Source organism: Lactuca virosa, chromosome 8 (genome assembly GCF_052849685.1).
Source record: "Lactuca virosa cultivar CGN04683 chromosome 8, Lactuca_virosa_CGN04683_v6, whole genome shotgun sequence".
Classification (NCBI taxonomy): Eukaryota; Viridiplantae; Streptophyta; class Magnoliopsida; order Asterales; family Asteraceae; genus Lactuca; species Lactuca virosa.
Genome location: NC_136433.1, coordinates 105834247 through 105846283, shown reverse-complemented (window position 1 = coordinate 105846283; position 12037 = coordinate 105834247).

Here is a 12037-nt window from a genome sequence, read left to right as displayed (position 1 = left end):
TTTGAGAGTATTTGAGAAAACAGAATGTATATGGAAAGAGAGTTAGGAAAATCTTGATTTTGATCGTGTAAAGTTGGAATGAGATTACCCAAAAACCCTTTTATACGTAAACCCCAATTTGAATTTAAAGTGGTTAAGCATTAAATGCATGCCACGTGTCTCCTTGAAAACCGGACCAGTAGCCGTAAAAGTAGCCATGTCTGAAAAGTGATAAGTACTTTTTCCTTAAAATATGCAAGGTAAACAAAACGTCACATCAATCAATATGTTCGCTTGCCCTAATAGGATAAGAACCGTCACAAACCCTTCGATATGGAGGCTGGGCTCTTTTGCTTTTGGGTTGCGAAGCGAAGTCATATGCCAGACTTTTCGAAATCATCAGCCTGAGTTGGGATTACTCAGAACCTCAAGGATTTCGGTGTGTGCTTATGTGTGCCAAAAATTGGGATGAGATCAAGATAAATTTTTTTTTTAGATCTACGATGTTAATTAAAAATTGACATAAATGCAGTAAGATCCCAGGCAAAGATCACTTCGTTCTACATCAAGAGAGATGTCGAACAGCTTGAGTGTTTTCCCGTTAATTACAATCGAATACTCGTAGAGGAGTATCGAAGGGCATCTTTTGAAAGGCTTCATGGGTAGGCATAAATTTTGTTACATATCACAACTCAAAATAAGTGTGATGAAATGTAAACAAAATCACTTGTTTGACCAGTGTAGTCAGGGACAAGTATGCTGTTGGAAAAATATATGAAGTAACTAAGTATCAAACTGATATTCAAACTAAAATCATATTAAAAAAAAATAGTCCTGGATCTTGTTGGGTAAAAAATGTCGTGGGTTTCGAACATTTTAGCAAGACCACTCAAAACGAAAGAATGTGATTTTGAAGATCGAAGTGAGGTATTGAAACAAATGTTTTGTTACATTCGTGAACAAAACTTCACCATCAATGCCTTAACGATGTCAAAATGTGGGGTTTCACCATCATCACGGTCTCATGACTCCGGATCATAAAGACAGACTTTGTACATGCCTAAATCCTACTTGGTTCGAACCAGAGATCTCTTGGGCATATGTCATTGTGTGTAATCGTGTAAGAATAAGTAGGATGAAAAATATTGGTTGCAAGAAACGAAATGTACCTCTACTATTTTTGGACCAAGCAGGAAACTCTTAACTCATTTGAGAAGAGTAAGGTAGCTCAATGACTAATGCAAATATAGCCTAATTGGGAAGGAGTTTTTATGATAAGAATTCCATTAAGGCTTCGAAACACATTGAGTCGTGGAGGCTTGGGACAACAAGCTACATCATGCTTCTTGGGACACCTAACTAGGATAAAGTTGCGAATTTATACCTTCCCTAAATCTGCAGTGCAAGTGTCACCAAGACACCTCGAAAGTATGCTACACAATAACAAGTTAACAAACAAAAAAATAGAAAATATTTTTGGCTTTTTGATTTTTGAATGAAAATAATGAAATAAGAAAATCTTTTTGATATTTTTGATTTTTGAATGAAAATAACAAAAATAAGAAAATCTTTTTGATATTTTTGATTTTTGAATGAACATGTTAAGAAAAAGGAAGAAAAATGTACCAAACTTGTGAAGTATAAATTGTCTTCATAAGAAATGAATGTATCAACACCACACTTTGTTTGAAGTAGTGAAGCGTGTTCTGAATCGTTCAGAGGAATTTCGAAAGCGAAGCGTGTCGAACGTTGAATAGTGAACAGTAACCTCTGAATGGATCAGCGAGATTTCGACACCACTTGTCTTTACAACGAATTCAGACCAGGAACAACATTCGCATCAAGCATGCGTAAGCCGGACAAAATCCTGATAAAAGTCTTTTCATCCAAAGGTTTGGTGAATATGTCAACAAGTTGATATGTGGTCTTTACAAAGCGAACTTCAATGTTGCCATCTTCAACATGATCTTTGATAAAGTGATAACGAAGTGCAATGTGTTTAGTTTTCGAATGTTGCACAGGATTATGGCAGATGCGAATAGCACTTTGTAAGTCACAATACAATGGAATTTTCTTCATGTTGATTGCATAATCACACAGTTGACTTTGAATCCAAATGATTTGAGAAGTGCAAGTTTCAGCAGCAACATATTGTACTTCTGCTGTGGAAATCGAAACACAAGTTTGTTTCTTTGATTGCCAGCTCACAAGCTTCCCATCCAAAAGTTGACATCCGCCACTTGTGCTTTCACGATCAAGTTGACAACCAACCAAGTCTGCATCCGAAAATGCTTGAATGAAAAACCCTGTTTTCGAAGGATACCACAATCCTAACTAAACTATGCCTTTGAGATAACGAAAGATGTTCTTGACAGCTGTTAGATGAGGTTCCCTGGGATTCGATTGGTACCTAGCACAATTGCAAACAGCAAACATAATATCAGGTCGACTAGCTGTTAGGTATAGTAACGAACCAATCATGCTCATGTATAATGTGAGATCAACAGCTGGTTTATCTAACGAAGAACCAAGTCTTGTTCCAACTGCCATTGGTACTTGCAACTTTGAGTTATTTGTCATTCCAAACTTTTCAAGCAGATTTCGAGAGTACTTCTCTTGATTGATAAAAATGCCTTCTCTGCTTTGACGAATGTTTAATCCCAAAAAATTGTTGATCTTCCCCATCATGCTCATCTCAAACTGACTCTTCATTATGTTTTCAAACTCATTTGACAAGTTAGGATCAGTAGAGCCAAAAATAATATCATCAACATAAATTTGAACAAGCATGAGATGATTCCCAACTTTCTTTCGAAAGAGAGTGGGATCAACAGATCCTTGTTTAAATTTCGATGATTTTAAGAAATTAGTAAGAGTGGCATACCAGGATCGTGGTGCTTGTTTAAGTCCATACACAGCCTTATCTAAAACATAACAATGATAAGGGAATTGAGTACTTATGAACCCTGGTGGTTGTTCAACATACACTGTTTCTTCCAAAACTCGATTGAGAAAGGCACACTTCACATCCATTTGATATACTTCGAAATCCTTATGTGTTGCATAGGCTAAAAAGATTCGAACAGCCTCGAGTCTTGCGATAGGGGCGAAGGTTTCTTCATAATCAATACCTTCTTGTTGTGAATATCCTTTTACAACAAGCCTAGCCTTATTTCGAACTATGTTCCCTTCTTTATCAGTTTTATTTTTAAAAATCCATTTTAAGCCAATTACTGATACATCTTTAGGTTTCAGAACTAGTCTCCAGACTTTATTTCGTTCAAACTCAGCTAATTCAGATTGCATTGATACAATCCAATCTGGATCATCAATAGCATCCTTTACTGACTTTGTGAAACATCCCAAAAATACGGTCCAAAAATTTCTTTTTAAAATCATTTAAGAAAACCATCATTCATCAACATCATAACAAAATCACAAGTCATGTATCCAAAACGTCATATCAAACACTGTATCAAAACCATGTGTCAAAATATCAGAGTCTAAAACATCCCAGGCTATAAACTATGGTGTGTGTTATGCAGTCATCCCGAGCTCTTCCCCTTGCTAGTGGAAGTACCTAAAACCAAAAATGAAAACTATAAGCACGAAGCTTAGCGAGTCTCCCCAATCTACCACATACCATACACATAACATGCAACTAGGAGATACGGGCCCACCCACTCTCATGGAGATTCGGGCCCCGCCCACACTCTGTTGTCTAGGAGATTCGGGCCCCACCCACATCCCACTGTCTAACATGCATACAAGTATCATATAGACAACAAGTATATCTAATTCTATCAAGCAGTCACATATTTATACTCAAATAATACTACGGGATTCGGGCTCTGCCCACACCCGACTACTATGAGATTCGGGCCCCGCCCATACTCAACTACTAACATATCATACTACGGGTCGGCCTTGGTGCCGTAGACCCGTTCCTACTGAAGGAAACTCACCTCGCAAAGCTGACTGCTGAAATTTCGAGTGAGGAATCTCTGACGGCTGCTCCCACGACTCCCCGACTATTATTATCACAATAACACTTAGTTAAAACCTGATAATTCTCCTTAGGGTAAAATGACCATTTTACCCGTGGTCAAATTCAACGCTTTGGTCAAAGTCAACCTTCTGGTTGACCCAACTCGTCGAGTTGCTCCATCAAATCGTCGAGTCCTAGAACCTGAAATTGCGATCTAACTCGTCGAGTCTCCCCCGACTCGTCGAGTTCCCAAGCTACTCATAGTCGCGATCTACCGAATCAACTTGTCGAGTTCTACCTTAAGCTAAAATGGGACAACCCATCTAAACTCATCGAGTCCCTTTATGGACTCGCCGAGTTCCTCTGTCTAATTGAGCCTTCTCAATGGATTAAGCTCCTACCCTTCAGATCCAAACTTCATACTTCATACTTCATCTACACACTGGGAATACACTTTTAAGGGTAAAGTTTCCAACTTTACCCGCTATTAGTCCTTCTTAATGGGTTTAGCTCAAACCCTAAATCTCTAGAGCATAGATCTTGGTCCACAAGCCATAATACTCTAAACCAAAGCACACTATAATAGATCTAGGCCTTGGACATCAGTTGGACACGTAAAGTTACTAGCTTTCCTTCCATGCATGGCCTTTTAGGGCTAAAAAGGCCATACTAATGTTTGTAAGCTTGCATGGGGCTTCCATGGTCATAAAGTTTGCACCTGTATTCCATGGAACCCCTTCTAGATCCCAGATCTGAAATGTAAGTCACTTGGGACGTCCAAATCCCAAAGACCAAGGTTCTTGAACCAAAACCCTCATAAAAATGGAAGTAAGTAGATCTAATGAATGAATGATCAAGTTAGAGACTTGATTACCGGAAAGTGATGAGGATGGAAGGAAATACTTGGATCTACTATCTTCTCCTTGAACCTTCTAGCTCCTTCTTCTTCTTCTTCTTCTAGCTTTAAGATCACACAAAATCACTCAAGAATGGCTCAAAAACTCACAAAATGTTCTAGGGTTTCGTGGATTAGGGTTTAGGACTTCGAGGCTGGAAATAAGGCCAAAAGGTGGGGATTAAGATGCTTAAATAGAGTGCAAAACCCTGGAATTAGGGTTTCACTCTGGCAGACCTACTTGCCGAGTCGAGGGCTCTCGACTTGTCGAGTAGATAGCTAAAAACTCGGGTCCAAGACTCGTTTCTACTCGATGAGTCTGGGGCTTCCAACTCGTCGAGTAGCTCTATTAAAATGAATAATTTATAAATAAAAGCGTACCAGAAACCAGACGTTACAATTCTCCCCCGCTTGACTTAGACTTCGTCCTTGAAGTCTGCTGCGTCTGGAAACAACTCCGGGTAGTGCTCCCTCATCTCCTCCTCGGGCTCCCAAGTCCACTCAGAACCCTTGCGGTGCTGCCACTGCACCTTCACTAGCTGAACAACCTTGTTCCTCATGGTCTTCATCTTGTGATCCAGAATCGCCACCGACCTCTCAATGTAGTTCAGGCTGTTGTCAACCTGAATATACTCTAAGGGCACAATTGTTGAATCATCCACTAAGCACTTCCGCAACTAGGAAATATGGAAAGTGTTGTGGATATGGCTGAGCTCTATCGGAAGATCCAATCGATACGCCACCTTGCCCACTCGGGCTGTAACCCTGAATGGACCAATGTATCTGGGGCCCAGCTTGCACCGCTTCCAGAACCGGATGACACCTTTCCAAGGTGATAGCTTCAGGAGGACCATGTCGCCCACCTGAAACTCCAAGTCTAAACTCCGCTTGTCGGCGTAGCGCTTCTGCCGACTCTGAGTAGTCTGGAGCCTACTCCGGACCTGCTGGATCCGCTCTGTAGTCTTGAGTACTACCTCAGTACTCCCCATGACTCTCCGACCGACCTCGCCCCAACAGATTGGGGTCCTACACTTCCTCCCGTAGAGCATATCGAAGGGAGGTTGGTCTATGCTGGTGTCATAACTGTTGTTATACAAAAACTCCGCTAACGGAAGATACATATCCCAACTGCCACCTAAATCCAATACACATGCGCGCAACATGTCCTCGAGATTCTGTATCGTCCTCTCGCCCTGTCCGTCCCTCTGAGGGTGGAAAGCGGTGCTGAAGTGGAGACGAGTCCCCATCTCGTCGTGAAACCGCTTCCAAAATCTGGAAGTGAAACGGACATCTCGGTATGACACCACCGAGACATGCACTCCATGTCATGCCACTATCTCACGCACGTATATCTCGGCCAGCTTCTCGGACAATATACTCTCCTGGATCGGGATAAAATGAGCACTCTTGGTCAACCGATCCATGATGGCCCATATCGAATCTACTCCACGTGCGATCCTGGGAAGCTTGCTGATGAAATCCATGGTGATATCCTCCTATTTCCACACGGGAATATCCAACAGCTGCATCTTGCCGTGGGGTCGCTGATGCTCGACGTTGACCTTCCTGCAGGTCAAGCACCTCTCCACATACCACACTACGTTCCGCTTCATGCAGGGCCACCAGTAATCATGGCGAAGATCCCGATACATCTTTGTCGCCCCATGATGGATGGAGAACCTCGACTTATGGGCCTCATCCATCAGAACCTGCCGTACTTTGCCCCAGTATGAAACCCAGACCCTCGCATGCAGGGTCAGCAAGCGACGACTGTCATAATCAAATGAGGCAACTCGGCCTACGATCCGCTCGCACTTCTGGCGCTCTTCCTTCAGTACCTCTACCTGCGCCTCTCTGATCTGCTCCAACAATAGAATAATCACTGTCATCCTCAAACAGATGTCTCGACTTAGGGCCGTTTCCGCCTTGCGGCTCAGGGCATCGACCACTACATTGGCCTTGCCTGGGTGGTAAAGGATCTCACAGTCGTAGTCCTTCACCACATCTAACCACCGACGCTGCCTCATGTTTAGATTCGGCTGATCCATGAGGTACCTCAAACTCTTGTGGTCCGTGTAAATGGTACAACGGACCCCATAGAGGTAATTCCGCCAAATCTTGGGGGCGAACACCACAGCCCCAGCTCCAAATCATGTGTGGGATAGTTAGCCTCGTGAGGCTTCAACTGCCTCGAAGCGTAAGCTATCACGTGACCCCGCTGCATCAGAACCGCACCCATGCCCGTAATCGAAGCATCACAGTAAACCATTAAGTCATCGACGCCCTCTGGTAAAGTCAGGATCGGTACCTCGCACAACTGCTGTCGGAGAGTCTTGAAAGCTGTGTGACATCCCCAAAATCACGGCCAGAAAAGACCGGTTTCATTTATGCTTTTAAAATAATTTAAGAGTAAATCCATTGATTTAAAAGAGTTGCGGAATTTGTCTCCAAAACAATACATGATAAAATAAGGTTTATCAAAGCATTTCTTAAAGAAATGTATTTTCATTATATATCAAAACTCGGGATGTCATGTTCCGATACAGACACAAAAGCATAAACAATAAAACATAGACCTTACACAGTTTTATACAACTACTGGTCTATAAACAAAAACATCTTCACAAGTTCTCCAACTTATGCTCTCGCGCCACTACCTGTAATACAAAGAAACTGAGTGGGTCAGGCTTGGGAGCCTGGTGAACATATAGGGTTTTCAACCCATAATAAACAGTTATATTTAATTTCACCAACCAACAATAACCCGATTACCCATTCCCGTTATCCTCACTTTACGTCCCTATGACAACAACTATTACAAGGGACCTAATCTAGGATTTTCATCAGGACGGACACTACTATAGAGGGGTTTCCTCAACAATGAATATCCTAAGGCAACCATGAGGGGGATAGAATACAGCAAATGAACACCCAAGTTCACTACACCTACAGGTTATGAGCCCGCCAGCGTTCCACTGAACTGTCTAGAAAAGTCTGTGGTCGTCATCCATATTCTTCTGTTCGACTAGATCACAATCACGTCGAGGCCTCTCATCATTTTATTTCATCACACAACAAATGTCTACCCATGTTCTAGCCAACATATTAGTAGATAAAAATATATACATTTATATACAGCTTAAAACCTGTACAAATCATTCATTCAACAATTATTTCAAATAAGCAAATAATATACAAACACATAACACGTATTTTGTAGAGAATACTTCGTATCTATGTGTTAGAAGAAAAGGAATATACACTCACTTGATAAGACGATGCTCGAACAACACTAGGGCTCTTAAAATAATAACCTTCGATGAAACCGGGATATCTTCCAAAAACCGGGCTTCTCGCGGGCAGAGTTTCAGCTCGACCACTTTGTTTCTCGGGATCTTCGGGGCTTCGGGACTCGCTTCGGGTCTTAAGATGATACCGGGGCTTCGGGGGTATAATTTTCCAAGTAAAAGAAAGTTTAAGGGGGTGAAAGGAAAGAAATTAGCAAACAACTTCGGCTGGCCTCGCATTCTATTTATAGGGTGAGTCTGGCCCCCGAACGCAGCGCGTTCCTGAACACAGCGCGTTCCTTGGACGAACGCAGTGCGTTCCGCCGTGCGTCATGGCTTACGAACTTCGGACTTGACATGCGACGAGACAGGCTCTGGGCTCCGAACGCGGGGCGTTCCCTATTTGAACGCGGGGCGTTCCCCCTTTGGTAAGCGTGCCTCGAACTTCAGAAAATCATAACTCGCGCATGCGATCTCTGTTTTCGACGTTCTTTATATCTACGCGTAGGTGAGATTATGCTCTACAACTCTCGTTTAGACTCCGTCGGCTAATTTTTATTTTATTTTTATTATATTATTTTTAGTAGGTCGGGACAGGAAAACTCCGTTAGAAATTCATAACTCCTTCGTCTGACGTCCGTTTTCGTCTGTCTTTTTACCGTTGGACTACTATCGACGAGATCTTCGATTCTCGTTTAGATTGTTTCGGCTAGAAATCACTCGATCTCAAAATCAGACTTCGGGCGACATACTGCTAAGCTGAAACTTAGAAAAATCATAACTTCCTCATACGAAGTCAGATTTGGACGTTCTTTTTATGCACGCTCTCGGTTTAACAAACACTAGGACTTTCGTTTAGATCACTAAGGATAAATATCGCTATAACGTAAATTCACGATTTACGTCATTCAGCGTCGTGTCGGTTCTGTCGCGAAACTTCGACAGGTCATAACTTCTTCGTTATAACTCGGATTTCAACATTCTTTATATATTCGGAAACCTTGCCACGACCACTACCATATCCTTCATAGATATCGGGTTTATCTAACATTTCATTTTGACGCTTATTTTTATCCTTAATTCATTTAAGTCACATAATTAAGCACACAACACATAATACTCAAATAATACATCTTTATTATTTCAAGACGGGTTACAAAGGTTAACCTAGACTGTTACATCATCATTAATGCTTAGCCTAGAAACACGGGCGTTACAATTCTCTCCCCCTTAGGATGATTCCGTCCCCGGAATCACACATCAACGACTCATCATGTCACTCTCCGTCTCCCAGGTGAGATTTGGCCCATTCGTATGTTTCCAACGGACAAGCACTAATTCGACCATCTTGCGTCGTAACTTCTTAGTCTTTCGGTCAATGATTGCCTCTGGTTCTTCAATTAACCTTTTGTTCTCATCAATTCTTAACTCAGAAACTGGAATTATATCGGGAACTTCTCCCGTGAACTTCCTCAAATAACACACATGGAAAGTGCTATGAATTCCATTCAGTTTTTCGGGTAATTCGAGCTTGTAAGCTTGGTTCCCAATCCTCTGAAGAACTTTAAACGGTCCAATAAACCTTGGACTCAACTTTCCCCTTTTACCAAATCTTATAAGTCCCTTCCATGATGAGACTTTAAGCAAAACCGAATCTCCAACTTCAAAAGTCATCGGTCTTTGCTTGTTGTCAGCATACCTCTTTTGACGATCCTGAGCTGCTAACATTCTATCCCTAATCACTTTCAACTTTTCAACAGTTTGATGGACTATCTCAGGTCCCATAAACTGCTTTTACCTAGCCTCAAGCCAACAAGATGGCATACGACACTTCTGTCCGTACAAAGCTTGATAAGGTGCCATCTTAATGCTCGAGTGGAAACTATTATTGTAAGAAAATTCTACCAAAGGTAAATGTTCATCCCAGTTACCTTGGAATTCCAGGGTACATGCTCACAACATATCTTCAAGGGTTTGTATCGTTCGTTCGCTCTGACCATCAGTCTGTGGATGGTAAGCTGTACTCAAACACAACTTGGTACCCAATTCCTCTTGTAGACTTTTCCAAAATCGCGAGGTGAAACGGCTGTCACGATCTGACACAATCGTTAACGGAACACCGTGAAGCCTCATAATTTCCTTCACGTAATAAATCGCAAGCTTATCCATAGACCATTTCTCATTGGCTGCTATGAAGTGCGCACTTTTAGTGAAGCGATCAACGACCACCCAAATCATGTCGTGACCATTCTTTGTTCTGGGCAGTTTAGTGACAAAATCCATAGAAATGTCTTCCCATTTACCCATAGGCACAGGTAAAGGTTCTAAACTCCCGTATGGTTTCTGATGTTGTGCCTTGACCCGCGCACATGTCACACACTCCGCCACGTACTTTGCAATATCAAGCTTCATCGTCGGCCACCAGTAATAGGGTTTCAGGTCCCTATATATTTTAGTGCTGCCAAGATAAATTGAGTACATGGTTTTGTGAGCTTCTTCCATCAGAAGATCTCTTATTCCTCCTGACTTAGGTACCCAAATACGATCTTGGAATACCTTCAATCCATGATCGTTTGTACCAAACACTAACGTTTTGCCCAAACGTTCCTCCTTCCGGTCATTCTTTTCAGAAGCTTCCTCTTAAGCTTTCTTTATACTTTCCACAATGGTCGAGACAACTTCTATTCTCAACGCTCTTGGCCTTTTTCTTTCAAGATTGACTTTCCGACTGAGAGCATCAGCGACAACATTTGCTTTACCAGGGTGGTAAAGTATCTCACAGTCGTAGTCCTTAAGTAACTCTAGCCAGCGTCGTTGCCTCATATTCAATTCTTTCTGATTAAAGAGATATTGGAGACTCTTATGATCAGTGAAAAGTTTGCACTTCGGCCATAGAGGTAATGCCTCCATATCTTTAGAGCAAATACTACCGCTGCTAACTCCAAATCATGAGTGAGATAGTTCTTTTCATGCTCACCCTGCCGATCCTATGGATCTTTAGAGTAATACCGCTGTCTGTCCCCTGGGGTATCCCCATACCATTTTCCAGGGGTGAAATACTGGCTCTGGGTAAAGGCAGCCCCCCGTCGGGTAAAATCCCATAATGCCTGTCCCAAGGCCGAATAAACATGGCTCTATGCCTTGTTCCTCTCATGGTCTGGGTTGAGTCTAGTATTTCTGTGGGTAAAGGCACCTCATATACTCTTATGTCCTACGGAATCGAAAATCTGTCCTACGGAATCGAGATTATGTCCTTAAGTATAAGGGAAGCCTATCGATAATCTATCCTACGAAATCGAGATTATGTCCTTAAGTATAAGGGAAGCCTATCAATAAAGTTGGTCATTCCTACGGGGGCTTTGTGACAACCCGAAATTTCTATTATGTACAACCATTCACTTCAATAGAAGTCAGAACAGTTTCTGCTAACTTTCAAGCTTTCTGGAGTAAGTTTGAGTGTTTAGAAGTTAGTACTTCAGGAGATAACAGGAGAGAGGATGCCCTAGGGTTTATTGTGCAACAATAATGTCCCAAAACTCCAAGAGTTTGGAGTTTACGGCCTAAACAAAGGTGTTTACGGCCGTAAACCCTAAAAGGGGGTATAAATATGACACTTAGTCATTATTTACCACTTTTTCACATTTTCAAGATCCAAACTCAAATCCTCTCAAGTATCATCCAACTTTTCTTCTTGATCTTCAACTTTGTAAGTGTTTCTATCCCTAAAAAGTTGATATCTTACTTAATCTAGTGATCTTACATGATTCCATCCGTGAAATCATTCCAAAAGTGTAGATCTTCAAGTTTCACCAAGAACACCAAGAACACGCACTAGTGTTCTTGGACTTTTAGCACCTTTTCAAGCTTCTACCTAGTAAGTACTCTTAC